General features: G+C 39.0%; 1 protein-coding gene across 1 annotated transcript in view; it reads right to left on the bottom strand.

Moving 5' to 3' along the window:
* Positions 1–12,843, bottom strand: part of TENM3 (teneurin transmembrane protein 3) — a 1,496,942-nt gene that overhangs the window by 1,248,652 nt on the left and 235,447 nt on the right. The window contains exon 2 of the mRNA XM_073902279.1: positions 8,201–8,356. The gene's annotated coding sequence lies outside the window, so the exon portion shown is untranslated. The remainder of the gene's footprint in view (positions 1–8,200; positions 8,357–12,843) is intronic.

The raw sequence follows: 12,843 nt of genomic DNA, 5'->3' as shown, positions 1-12,843 counted from the left end.
TTCAGCACAAGTATGACCTATCTGTTCTGTCATCTAGCTCTCCTTTCAGCATCTTGCTACTAAGTTTATTATGACAGGAGCTTTGTTATATTAGCTTAGAATGCCGACTCCTGCTTTGTCAGTCTAAAAATTCTTGAGAGAAAATGACAAATTTTGACAAAATTTGTTCTAGCAGTTCTGCTGCATTTTCTAAGACTCCATAAACCATTTGTTCATTCCTTGGTTTTAAACTCTTAACTGCCTTATCTGTGTTATGTCAAGATCAGAACAAATTGGCTAAGAACTTGAAATGAATAGGTTAATAGTCCAAGGCTCTTTAGACAATCCAAGGATAAATTGAGGGTTCATACGTCAGTGATCAGAATACTGGCTTTGGCATCTGACAGAATCCAGACTCCAGCTCTGTCACTTAATAGTTGTGCTTTCTACTGAGTCAATCGTTTTTTAGTATCATTTTTTTTTAATGTGAAAATGGGGACAACGGTTAGTGAATGACGATTAAATGAGATATGTTATAAGTAGGGTTCATAAGATTTTTCAGCAGAGAAATGCTCGTTAGAGGACAACCTTGACAGTAATATGAAAAATTAAGTTGAAACCACACCTTTCAGGCTTGTAAGCTTTTCTTCCGTTAACTTTTTAAAAAATTGAAACAAATAGATATTGAGAGATGAAGCTAATTATACCTCTTTGCAGTTGATGTTTTGTTCCGTCAGATTAGCCCCAATATCATCAATATGTAAGCTGATATGTAAGCAACCTGGTATTACTTAATTAATTATAATTTTTTAAAAATTGAAGTTTTACTCACATGATTGCTTTCATGTTGGGCATGATATCTTAAAAAGTGATTCATTTAAATAATAACTCAATTATTACACCTTGAAATACTAGGTCTTTTAAAGATTTTATTTATTTATTTGAGAGAGAGAATGAGATAGAGAGAGAGCATGAGAGGGGAGAGGGTCAGAGGGAGAAGCAGACTCCCTGCCGAGCAGGGAGCCCAATGTGGAACTCGATCCCGGGACTCCAGGATCACGATCCGAGCCGAAGGCAGTCGCTCAACCAACTGAGCCACCCAGGCGCCTGTATCCTAGGTCTTTTAGATATGTTTCTATAGGTGTTAATGTTTTATAAACATTTGAAGAATGTTACTCAAACATCTTTCTATCATATTTAAAATATTGCCAGATTAAGACCCTGCTCAGCAGGCATGATGGCAGGAATGGCAGAATTTTCATCATTTCTAAGATGGATTATTATAACTCATAATTTTCTATTCTCCTAGTCAGCTGCACCAAAAAAAAAAAAAAAAAAAAAAACAGTATTTCAAATGGATGGAGAAAAGAATCCTCACTTTCCTCACTCAGTTTATCAGGCTGCCTCTCTCCTGCACCTGCTTTCTAAGCCTGGTACTACTTCTAGAAGAAAATTAAACAACACATCTTTTAGTAACCTATCATAAGTTCCCTTTTGTATTTTAAATTAAAACACTGTTTAGCACCTACTTTGATCCAAGTTTCGTTTCAGATACTGGGGACACATGATTTATTACATAAGATGAGCTGTTCACTAGAGGTTGATGACAGAATACATTTTGGGGTGGAAGAAATAGAAATTTGGGGCTTGCACCAGATTAAGATGAATGTGCTAGTGAGATGTCGAGTAAAGGGGCACCTCTGGGAGTATTTCAAAATGGGTAATGTCGTGGAGGCAGGAAAGAGCACGTTTTAGTCCAAGAAGCCTTTTTAAATTATTAGAGCTTAAGTATTAGTAAATGGGATGTATGACAGATTAATGATAATAATAATAATGCTGTTAGTATCTACTTATTAACTACTTTGTATGTGACAAGTAATGCCAGGTTTCATATACATTACTTCCATCAATCTTCACAATCCCACATTGGCAATTATTATTATTATTTTTTAAAGATTTATTTATTCATTTCAGAGAGAGAGAGAGAGAGCACAAGTGTGAGGGGGCAGAGAGAGAGAGAGAGAGAGAGAGAGAGATTTGCAAGCAGACTCTGCACTGAGCATGGAGCCCAATGTGGCGCCCAATCCCATGACCCTGAGATCACAATCTGAGCCGAAACCAAGAGTTGGATGCTCAACTATCCGCACCACCCAGGCACCCCAGCGCTTATTACTTTTATTCCCATCTCACACATTAGGAATTTGTGGTGCAGAGATGTTCACTAGCATACCTATAATTGCCAGCTAGAAAGTAGCAAAGAGGCAGAGCCTCATTTCAAACCTAGCATCCTCTGATCACTGTGCTAAAAGAACCTCTTGTGAAATTCTTCTAAGACTTGGAACATTCCTGTGTTGGCCAGGGGGAGCTGGTGAAGGACCTCACTCTCATAAAATATGGAGGCATCACTATGGGACTAATGGCGTAGGCGTTTGGACTAACGAGTGCTGTTTTCCTCTCAAACAATGTAACACAGACAGTTACGTATGGAATAAAGATGGGATGGTACTATTTATGAAAGATGAGTATTCTGCTCTTTGATCCACAGCATTTACAGGGCATCATCCCTTCATTGTCTTGAGGGAAAACTACTCTTGGAGTCTACGCTTACCTAGTCATGCCTCCCTTAATCTCTTCTTGCTGCTGTGGACAGCTAAAACTCTAGATAAGGTTCTTCATTAATTTAAGATTTGGGCAACTGGCTCTCCACATCCAGATCCCTGTCATCACTGGATAGCATGATCTGGCCTCTCAGTCTCTTGGTATTCACATTTTCAGTGACCTTCTAATCCGCTCCACCTCAGCCACCCACTCTCAGTGTCACAAAATAGGATATCTATACTGGAAACTCCGAAAAGTTAAATCAAAAATCCTTCTGTCTCACCACAAACTTCTCTCCCTCTGTCCTGTTGGCTCATTTACTTTCACTCAATCTTTTATGTGACTCCATCAGTATCATTACACCTGGTTTTCTGGTCTTTGTTTCATTTTCTATGCTGCTTGGTGTCAGTGGCCCTGCAAATTAATTATTCTCTTACCATCATCTGGCAGTCTCATGCTATCTTGTTCTTTCCACCCTACTTGGAAAATTCCATCCTGGATTAATACCACCATGAGTTTTCCTGCTTGAGAGCTGGAGAAAATCCTGGAGTTCTCTGAAAAGTCATAGTCACCAACCTCAATGTCTCAGCAATACTGAGCCCTTCTGCTGCATTTCTCTAGTTGTTATTCTTCTCCAGTCAAAATTATGACTATTGCAAACACTCCTTACTCCCCTCTACTCCATGATTCTAGCGTTGCCCATTATTTTTAACATGATCAAGCTTCCTACAGCAAAGACTTTAATTTCCTGTCATCAAACCAACACAATCTTTTAGCATTAGCATCCACCCTTTCCTCTCTCTCTTGTGATATCATGCAAGAGATCCTCCTTTTCCTTTTTAAGACCATCTTCTACATCGGATTGCTGCACCCTGTCTCTGCCAATTTTCTCCAGAACTTTATGCTACCATTAAAAAAAAAAAAAAACTCCTCTGTTCATGTCACATCTTTCCCCTTATGCATTCCTGTTTATGTTCTCAGTCTCATGGCCAAATTCGATAAGAGTTTTCTGCATTTGTTGATCTTATTTCTTCCTCTATCATTCATATAACAATGTTCTTTCATTTGGATTTTGGGTCACTGCTCTATCAATGCTCTGTTGCTAAGGCCACTCATGATATTCTTATTGTTTAGTTCAAGGAGACACTTCATAATTCTCATCTTACTGACCTTTTAGCGCTTTGTTAAAACACTCGCTTCTTCCCTTGGTTCCTAAAACAATCTCACTTTGTATGTGTGCCTTACTTCTCAGTTTCTTCTCAGTCTCCTTTCTCAATTGCTCCTTCTCTACCCAATCATTAAAGTCTGGAGAACTTCAGGTTCTTTCTGTTTAGGACTTTCTTTTTATTTCCTTCTGACCTCTCTCCAAACAATCTCATTCTCTATCATGATTTCAATTACCATGTAAAAGCTGATGACTCCAAATTTAAACCTTTGTCCAGATCTCTGCATTCCAGAACCACAGATATTCTAACCATTTTCGATATTTTGTAGCCACTTCAAACCAAACATAACAGAAATTTAAAAAGACCATCATGTTTCTCTAGCCAGAAACATGTGAGTCATTTTGGCTCTTCTCTTCTCATCTCTAACCCATCCAGTGCATTCTCTTTTTTAACCAGCGTGAAATCCATGTGCTTGCCTCCATCTTCAACCAGACCCTTCTACCTTCACCCTTTTTCCTTCCTAAACTGGTGTAAAATCTGCCAAATTGGTCTTCCCATATCTTCTCCTTTCTATGTCTGTTCTCTCCACACATAAATCAGAGTGATGTTTTTTTTTTTTTTCTTTTTTAGAGAGAGAGAGAGGGAGACAATGAGACAGTGAGTGGGCAAGGGAGGGGCAAAGGGAGAGAGAATCTTGAGCAGGCTCCATGTCCAGTGCAAATCCCCATGCGAGGCTCAATCTCATGACCCTGAGGTCATGACCCGAGCTGAAGTCAGGATTTGGATGCTTAACCACCTGAGCCACCCAGGTGCCTCCAGAGTTATATTTTTTAAAAATATTTATTTATTTGACACAGAGAGAGAGAGAGAGATTGCACACAAGCAGGGGGAGCAGCAGAGGGAGAGGGGGAAGAAGGCTCCCCACTGAGCAGGGGGCCCTACTCAGAGCTCGATCCCAGGTCCCTGGGATCATGACCCCAGCCTAAGGCAGACACTTAACAACTGAGCCACCCAGGAGCCCCAGAGTGATGATTTTTAATAGAAATCTAACCTCACCACTTCCCTGCATAAAGTTCCCCAATGGTTTCTCATTGCACTTAGACAAAAGATAAATTTCTTTAATAGGGTCTACAAGGTCCTGTGTGACCTGGCCTTCACTCACTGAAGCAGTATGATCTCTACTGTCCTCTCTGCTTTGTATGCTCCAAACATAGCAGACGCTGTTCCGTTCAACATGTGTACCAGGCAGTGCCCCCACTCAGGAATCTCGTACCTGTCCTTTCTGCTGCCTACATTGTTCTTCCCTACATTGCTACCTTAAGCTTCAAGTCTACTCTAACAGCCAATCCCCACTGTGCCCCCTCTTCCCTTCCATGACAATGGCAGCTCTGCCTGTTACATGTAAACCGAGACAAAATTTTGTGTTTTATTGTGTATATTGCTCAGAAAAACTTGTAATGATTGCACAGTATAGGTGTGAGTTTCATGATCCCCAACACCTTGCAACAAAGTTCCTGGCACATAAATATTTGCTAAGTGGAAGAATGTTGCTTACATTAAACTTCTTTAACTAAAGACTAAAATTACTTTTCTTAAGTGTTTCTTTGTTGTCATTATTCAGATTAATTATAGCCTATAACTGAAAATTATTGCAGTGGCAAAGCCAAAGTGAGATTTTCATTCTCCTTAGTGACACCACATATTATGGAATCATTAGTTCTAGAATAATGCATCCGGGCTTACAAACGAAGATTCAAGAGGTGAACTTTTGTCTTTTCTATGCTTTCTGCTGAAGAACGTTGTCAAAACATAAACGGAAATTTAAATGATAACAGGAGACTATGAGAAACTGGTGTCATCTGAACAAGTCAGGTCACATTCTAAATGGGAGGCTCAAGCTCCCAGATAAGCAAAGCAATTCTGAATTGCAACACACCTCTCTTTTTCCCATGGCAAATTCCCATGATCCAGAAAGACAATAAAATCATTAGGGGGAAAAGGAGCAGATGCCTTTCTCTCCTTAAAATATTTCTGTCTCGGGGAGCCTGGGTGGCTCAGTCTTTAAACCTCTGCCTTCGGCTAGGTCATGATCCCAGGGTCCTGGGATCAAGCCCCGCATCGGGCTCCCTGCTCAGTGGGAAGCCTGCTTCTCCCTCTCCCATTCCCCATGCTTGTGTTCCTGCTCTCTCTGTGTCTCTCTCTGTCAAATAAATAAATAAAATCTTTAAAAAATAAAAATAAAAAAAATAAAAATATTTCTGTCTCTAGTAAGAAAGCAGCTGTAGCCCTTCAAGACTTGTTTTATTTCTGCAAAATTACTCTGAACGTGTTTGCAATGAATATTACTCAGGTAACAAACTCCAAAAATGCTATCATAAAGAATAGAACCCATTGTATTTATGACTTATAGTACTTATAAAAATGCACATTTCACTATAAATGATGCTATGGTGATATCATCAGACAGCACAGGCTATTCACAACTTTCAAGGGCTTAAAGAATGCTTGTGTTAAGTGCCATATACATATATATATATTTTTTACCCATTAAAGTAATATCGGTAAGTAAATGAGGATATCATTTAAATACAGCATTTTTCCTATATATTAATTAGTAGCTCAATGAACAATTTGACTTAAAAATATGAAGAATGACATAAGTGACAGGTTTGTTCATACATTTCAATATAATGTATTCTCTCACTTTGCTCTGAAAGGAGATTGTTTCTTAATTTTAATTTCTGCAAAACTTAATGATGAGTTCTGTCAATGAAAGAATGTAAAGACTTTGATTTTACGGTTAAAAATACCAAATAAAATGAACCCCTTCATTAATTACATGTGTTTTCTAACTTTTAATTCTACTGTTATTGAAATATAATTTTCCTATAATTTTATTACTCATTTTTATCCTCCTTCCTTCTTCAAATAATTAGATTACCCAAATCACTTATCTCCAAAGTAAAATCTATCCCATGTTGACAGACAGGAGTCCCATGTCGGGAAGATTTCTCGCAGCGTGTAATTAGTTCAGTTCAACCCACCAGCAATATTGGAAAATGATATATAGCCTATATCCTAATGACAGCAGAAAACTTGCACCGTCTTTATTTGCCAAAGCATCCGTGCTCTTAATTTCATGAGGGTATTTTTAGTTTCAAGTAACTTGGGAAAAGGTAATAGGTGACAAAGTCAGAAAGTAAAGTGTAAAAATATGGTGTAGAACTCTAGCTATATATAATACCTAGAAAATGTATAGAAAAGTACATTTGCATTCCAATAACACCTGTGACATTTAGACGTTCTATAGAATTCCCGCTCTCAATCTTTGCCTGCATCATATGCCACTATTCTCTCTGGATAGAGCCAGAGACCATAAAATAGTGGAGTGCTCAGAAGATATATGGTACAGCAAGTAGTAAATATCTGTGCTTTTCTGCTTTTTATAATACTTGTTTATAAAGCAGATAATAAAATTATAATTCCGTTTAGAAAAAACTTGGAAATTCCAAATCAAAATCTTTGACCCTAACAACACCCAGAAAAGGAAAACAAAATATGCAGCTTTGTGAAAGTTTTGCTTTACAATATACCCATCAGCAGGCCCAACAATCTTCTAACACCAAAAATTAGATTTATATATATCTTATAAAATAAACTCGCTTTATGTAGATGCACAGGATCTGCTCCTTAACACAGCAAATATCCTTGATTTCCATTTTACGATCTCACTAGCATACAGCAGATTTTCATTCCCATAGCTCACTGCACACTTGTTACAGATTTTTTTTTTCTGGCAACATTTATCTTTCGTGTTTTATGAACCGAAGTTATTTTATGTTTTCTACCTCTTCTCTATAAAATTCTCATAAATAATTACTGGGTTTCAAAGCTCCTGGCAGCTGGACACTTGGTAATAGCTTATTTCTAACTGATGTTGAAAGAAATGCGATGTTGGGATTAAAGACCTACAAAATGGCCCCATGTCTGTCTTTCTGCTTGTGAGTTGGCATGAGTGGCATGGCACGCTTGTGCACAAAGAAAACGCGAGATGTTGGGCGCCTGGGGGGCTCAGTCGTTAAGCGTCTGTCTTCCGCTCAGGTCATGGTCCCAGGGTCCTGGGATCGAGTCCCGCATCGGGCTCCCTGCTCCGCGGGAAGCCTGCTTCTCCCTCTCCCACTGCCCCTGCTTGTGTATCCTCTCTCACTGTGTCTCTCTCTGTCAAATAAATAAAATCTTAAAAAAAAAAAAGAAAAGAAAACGCGAGATGTCATTTATTTACAGAAGTACGTTGGCTATAGGCAGGGTGCAAAAAAAGTGTGAAGAGAAAAGGTAGAGGTTTGGCAGTTCCTTAGACGTTATGTCTCAGAGAATGACAGGACTGATGGGAAAATCCGAAAACAAGCTTCTCCAGGAGACAGGGCTATCAAAGCACCTGGCCTCACACGGGCACTCACCATTGTCTGTAGTCCCACCAGGACGCTGTTCCTGACCGTCAGGTGGGCCGGCTGTCAGCACACTCAGTGCCCAGGCCCCCCGGCTCTGCCTCCGGGGAGAATGGCGGCCACCCAGCCTTCTCAGGAAGCGACACTTCTTAGAAAACAGCTCTTGGCCTGGAGAGAGAAGGGCATTCCTTAGACAGAGACCAACAAATCACTATGACTGCACATGAATAATCCACATATATAAAATCAATTTGTATTGGTAATTCTTAGGTTTCAATATTTACAATTCTGTGAGTTTCAAAGTTTTTTTCCTGGAAAAGAGAAATAAGTGGCTAAATTTGCTAGAATTGTGCATTTGTAGGTATTCAGTATTCGCTTAAGATATAAATAAAACTCCAGAAGCATATGGATGCCTTTAGTTAAGTAGCAGGCTCATCAAGATTGTGGTTCTGATGTTCTTGCCAATGGATTTAATTTTCTTAGGATATTCAAGTTATAGTATTCAAGTCTGATGTGATCATGTATTGGGTATATATAGCCTGTTCACCTTATGATAGTGCACATTATGGATGCTGGTAGCAGTGGAAATAAATTCAATTTTACAGAAAGAATGTACCTTTATAAAAATGATAGATTATTACTTCTAGAAGGATGGAGACAACACCACTGTTATGTGAAGCTCCTTCACCACTCCTAGGGTTGCCTTCCATTTTATGGGCACTCCACTGGTATAGCAGTCCAGACAACTTCTGCCCTAGGGAAGGTGAAGTGGGCCTTACTGATCGCTGAGCTGAGAAAACATTTAGGTTAAAGCATTTTAACCTAGACTCTTCTCATCTCTTTCTCTTGGGAGCCAGCCTCCCCTCAGAAAACACATTTTCTTTACTGTGTTCCTATATGTAGTGAACTTATTCAGGGGCAGGTACTGTCCAGGATAGGAGGAGTGGGTAGGGATGGTGGCCATAGTTGTTGGTGTAAATCCAATTCAGGGAGCCTTATGGTGCCCAGTGTTTGGTACCTTGGTCATGGTCTTTCCCCATTTACCTCTTCACTCTCATCGTGTGCACTACCCTAATATACACCAACATACTCCAACCACAGGGCCTTCTTCCAATCCCTGTTTACACTGTGCTCTACTGTATTAGGATCTTTCACTGGCATCCTCTGCCTGGAATGCTTGTCCCATTTAGATTCACCCGGCTGGCTCCTTCTCACCGTTCAGTCATGATGTGAATGTCTCCTGCTCAGTTAATCTTCTTGAGCATCTTATCTAAATACTAACCCTCTCTCCGTTAGTGAATATTATAACCCTCTGTTCATTTCCTTCTAATGAAACTCACTATGCTATTGTTTTGTGGTCTTTTTGTTAGTTTGGATTCCTCCTATGAACTCTAGGTGCCACAAGGGCGGGGTCATTCATTACTACTCCATAGTAAGTATTACCCAACATTTCTAGAAGAAATAATTGGAAAGGAGTTGGTAGACACAGAATCTTAAAATATATTTAATTTCTGGGAAATATTAAAAGTGTCCAAATAGTTTCAGATCATCACAAAATATCTTTGAAATGAGGGCATAAGGACTATAGCTTTCAAATGATATTATCTTCACAGATCAAACCCAAGACTCTCCTTGCCCCTCCCCCCTCAAAACCCAACACTCTCCTGCCCCTCCCCCATCAAATGCTTTGCTGTGCCATATGATGTTAACATGTAATAAAAAAAAAAAACCTAGAGCTGGTGTATGTTATTTACCACCATGTACTGGAGAAATCTACACAAAATAACAAGTTTTCACAAAAAAAATTCATTGAGTATTAGCAATTGTTTATTTAACTAGATACATTATCCACAGATATTCCAGGGGGCCAGGCAGAAATACAGTCAGTTGCAGAGTGCCCTTTGGAGGACGGGTATGCAGCATACGGGGCCACCAGAACCTACGTTTTCAAACTACTCCCAAGAGTTGAGAAATCAACCTCTTCGTGTGGTTTTTCTCCTGAGCCAGCTTTAGTGGTAGTCATAACTGTGATGGTGGTACGAGATATGAAGATGGTGGATGCAGTGCCAACAGCACTTGACAGCCTCAAGATAGGAAACAAAAACAGGATTTTCAAAATGTCATAAGATAATAGGGTTTGGTGAACGGCAAGGTACTTTGCAGATGAGTGTTTAGTAATTACATTTACCAGTGTTTGTTTTCCCTGCTTATAATCAATTGTGTATCCTCTTGTAAAACTTCCACGAACAGGAAGAATAAGCAGCAAACAGAGTTTCTGAAAACAAATATAATCTGAAACTCATGGAGCCAAGTAAAATAAAATAGGAAAGAGCTGTGTTTGTCCAAGGAAGGCGTGGGTCCTGCAGCTGTCTCAGGTGGCTCCTCAGACTCGGGGCTTTCTAAGGCGACTGGAAGGGTAGAGTTTGGGTCCTTCCTTGTACCAGACAGACTCTGATCATCATGAAATGCTGGACTAATCTAGGCAGGAGGGTTTGCAGGAGATACTGAACAAACTAAAACCAGGCTGAACACTGCTTCAAAGGACAGGAACTTACAAAAGGACCTACGATGCGTGCCGGTGAGGAAAAGGAACTGCACAGACATATTGAGCACTTGTCAATTTCGGGGTTTTGGTAGAATTTGGTGTATACCACTTAGAGAGGAGGTTCAAACTAGGAGGAAAGCAAGTCACAACTCAGGACAGTCTTGAAGGTCTTGGAGTAAGTATAACTCTTAATATGTGCCCAAATGATGTCCACATAAATTAGACATCTATCAACAGTTCATATTTCATAGGTGCTTACATTATGAACATTAGCCAAGTTACTCTAAACTCATTACTTTTTGAGAGTAAGTTATTAAGGTAACAATTATCAGCAGATGGTGATATTATATATACCATCTATATTACATACCAAATAATAAAATATATAACATATAACAATATCTATAATATATACTCTAATATAAATATATAAAATAGGAAAAGAAATGTATGTGGATAAAAATATAAACATATTGGTAATAAAACTTGTATAAACCTACATATATTTATAAACTAAGTAAGTTTATGGATATAAATGTTTATCATTGTTTCAGAGAATGCATTTCACTGCATTATTTTCCTGGGTAGAAACATGTGTGTCTAACATGGAGCACTTTAACGTGCTTCATTTCCAAAGTGTGCATTCCTGGAATGATTCCTGCCAATAAAATGAGTGTGGCAATGCGATATTCGAGCTTTCATGTCATTCTCTCAGAATTTGGATGCATCACCAGCACGTAATGGAGATTATAGCTAAATAAATGATTCAATAGTCTACCTTCTAGAAATGGACATATTTAGCTTTTAGGGTAATGTTAACTTCACTATGGTATTAGTAATCTCATCAACTTTTTGGTTAGGGATGGATAAATAACTAGCTTTTAGTATGTAAATTACCAACAAAAACGTTTTGCAGAAAATGGGTCAGGTTAGAGATGTAAATGAGGCCTAAAATGTCTCATTAGGTTTTGAATTGCCTTTTTTTTTTTCCCTAAGCATTATAAATCTTGCAAGCTTTTGGGGTAATTTTCTTGCTTGAATAAGCTAGTAAGGTCTTTTCCAATAATAAATGAACTAAAATACTAATTCTCAAAACTAATTCTGCTCAAAAATGTGGAGCAAATTGAATATTGAAGTTTCATTTATTTTAAAGTTACTCGATTTTTCCCCAATATTTTTAGATAATACGTTGTACAGAACACATGTACAGATTTTATAATGGATGTAGTGTTTAGGCGAGGAGATGTATTTTTCAATGGCTCTCATTTAAAATCAACTGTGCGTTTGAAGGATCCTGGTCAGATCTTGGGACAAATCATTAACTATGGAATATAAGTCTATCTTTTGCAAAGGAATGGATCTTTGATTTAGCAAAATGTCTCTGTGGTCCCCTTCTGACAAGTCCTGTTTGGAACGCTCATTAGTAATCCATATTTCAGAACAAATACTATGCAAAAACATGATCTTACTCACAGCGCTGCTCTTGGGCCAGCTTACATAGTTAAATGATCACTGCAGATGCAAAACCCAGGCAAAGCCACCTTAGATCTTAGGAGACACTAAGAGAACAGTGTCACATCACAGAGGAGCCTGTCACGCGGCAGTTTTGCATATCCAACTTTCACCACACTGGTCTCTCTTCCACGAACCGCTAATTTGCAACACTCTAAATTAGGCTTACATGACAATGTATGGAGCGTTTGTTGGTTATGTTCATCTATCGCAACACTACCAATGTTTGGGACAGTTTTACATATCAAGCTCATGACGGGGTGGGGGGTTCTGGGGGGCTGGATTTCTGTCACACTAAAAGCTGCAAAAGTGAAACAGTAAATACAGCAATCACAGCAACTACCTACACTTAACCAGCTCAAAAATAGACAAGGGACAGCAGTCAAACTGGGTCATTATTTGGTTTGCTTTTGTCAGGCCAAGCTAATGATAAATGAATACAGTCCGTGATTTTAAAAAGCACATCAGGGAGGGGCGGAGCAAGATGGCGGAGGAGTAGGAGACCTGGATTTCCTCTGGTCCCAGGAATTCAGCTGGATAGGGATCAAACCGTTCTGAACACCTACGAACTCAACAGGAGATCGAAGAGGAGAGTAGC

The sequence above is a fragment of the Callorhinus ursinus genome, unplaced genomic scaffold (genome assembly GCF_003265705.2).
Source record: "Callorhinus ursinus isolate GAN/ISIS: 27379988/994484 unplaced genomic scaffold, GSC_fseal_2.0 scaffold17, whole genome shotgun sequence".
In the NCBI taxonomy this organism is placed as follows: domain Eukaryota; kingdom Metazoa; phylum Chordata; class Mammalia; order Carnivora; family Otariidae; genus Callorhinus; species Callorhinus ursinus.
Note: the sequence above shows the minus strand (reverse complement) of the source record. Positions and strands in the feature narration are given on the sequence as shown.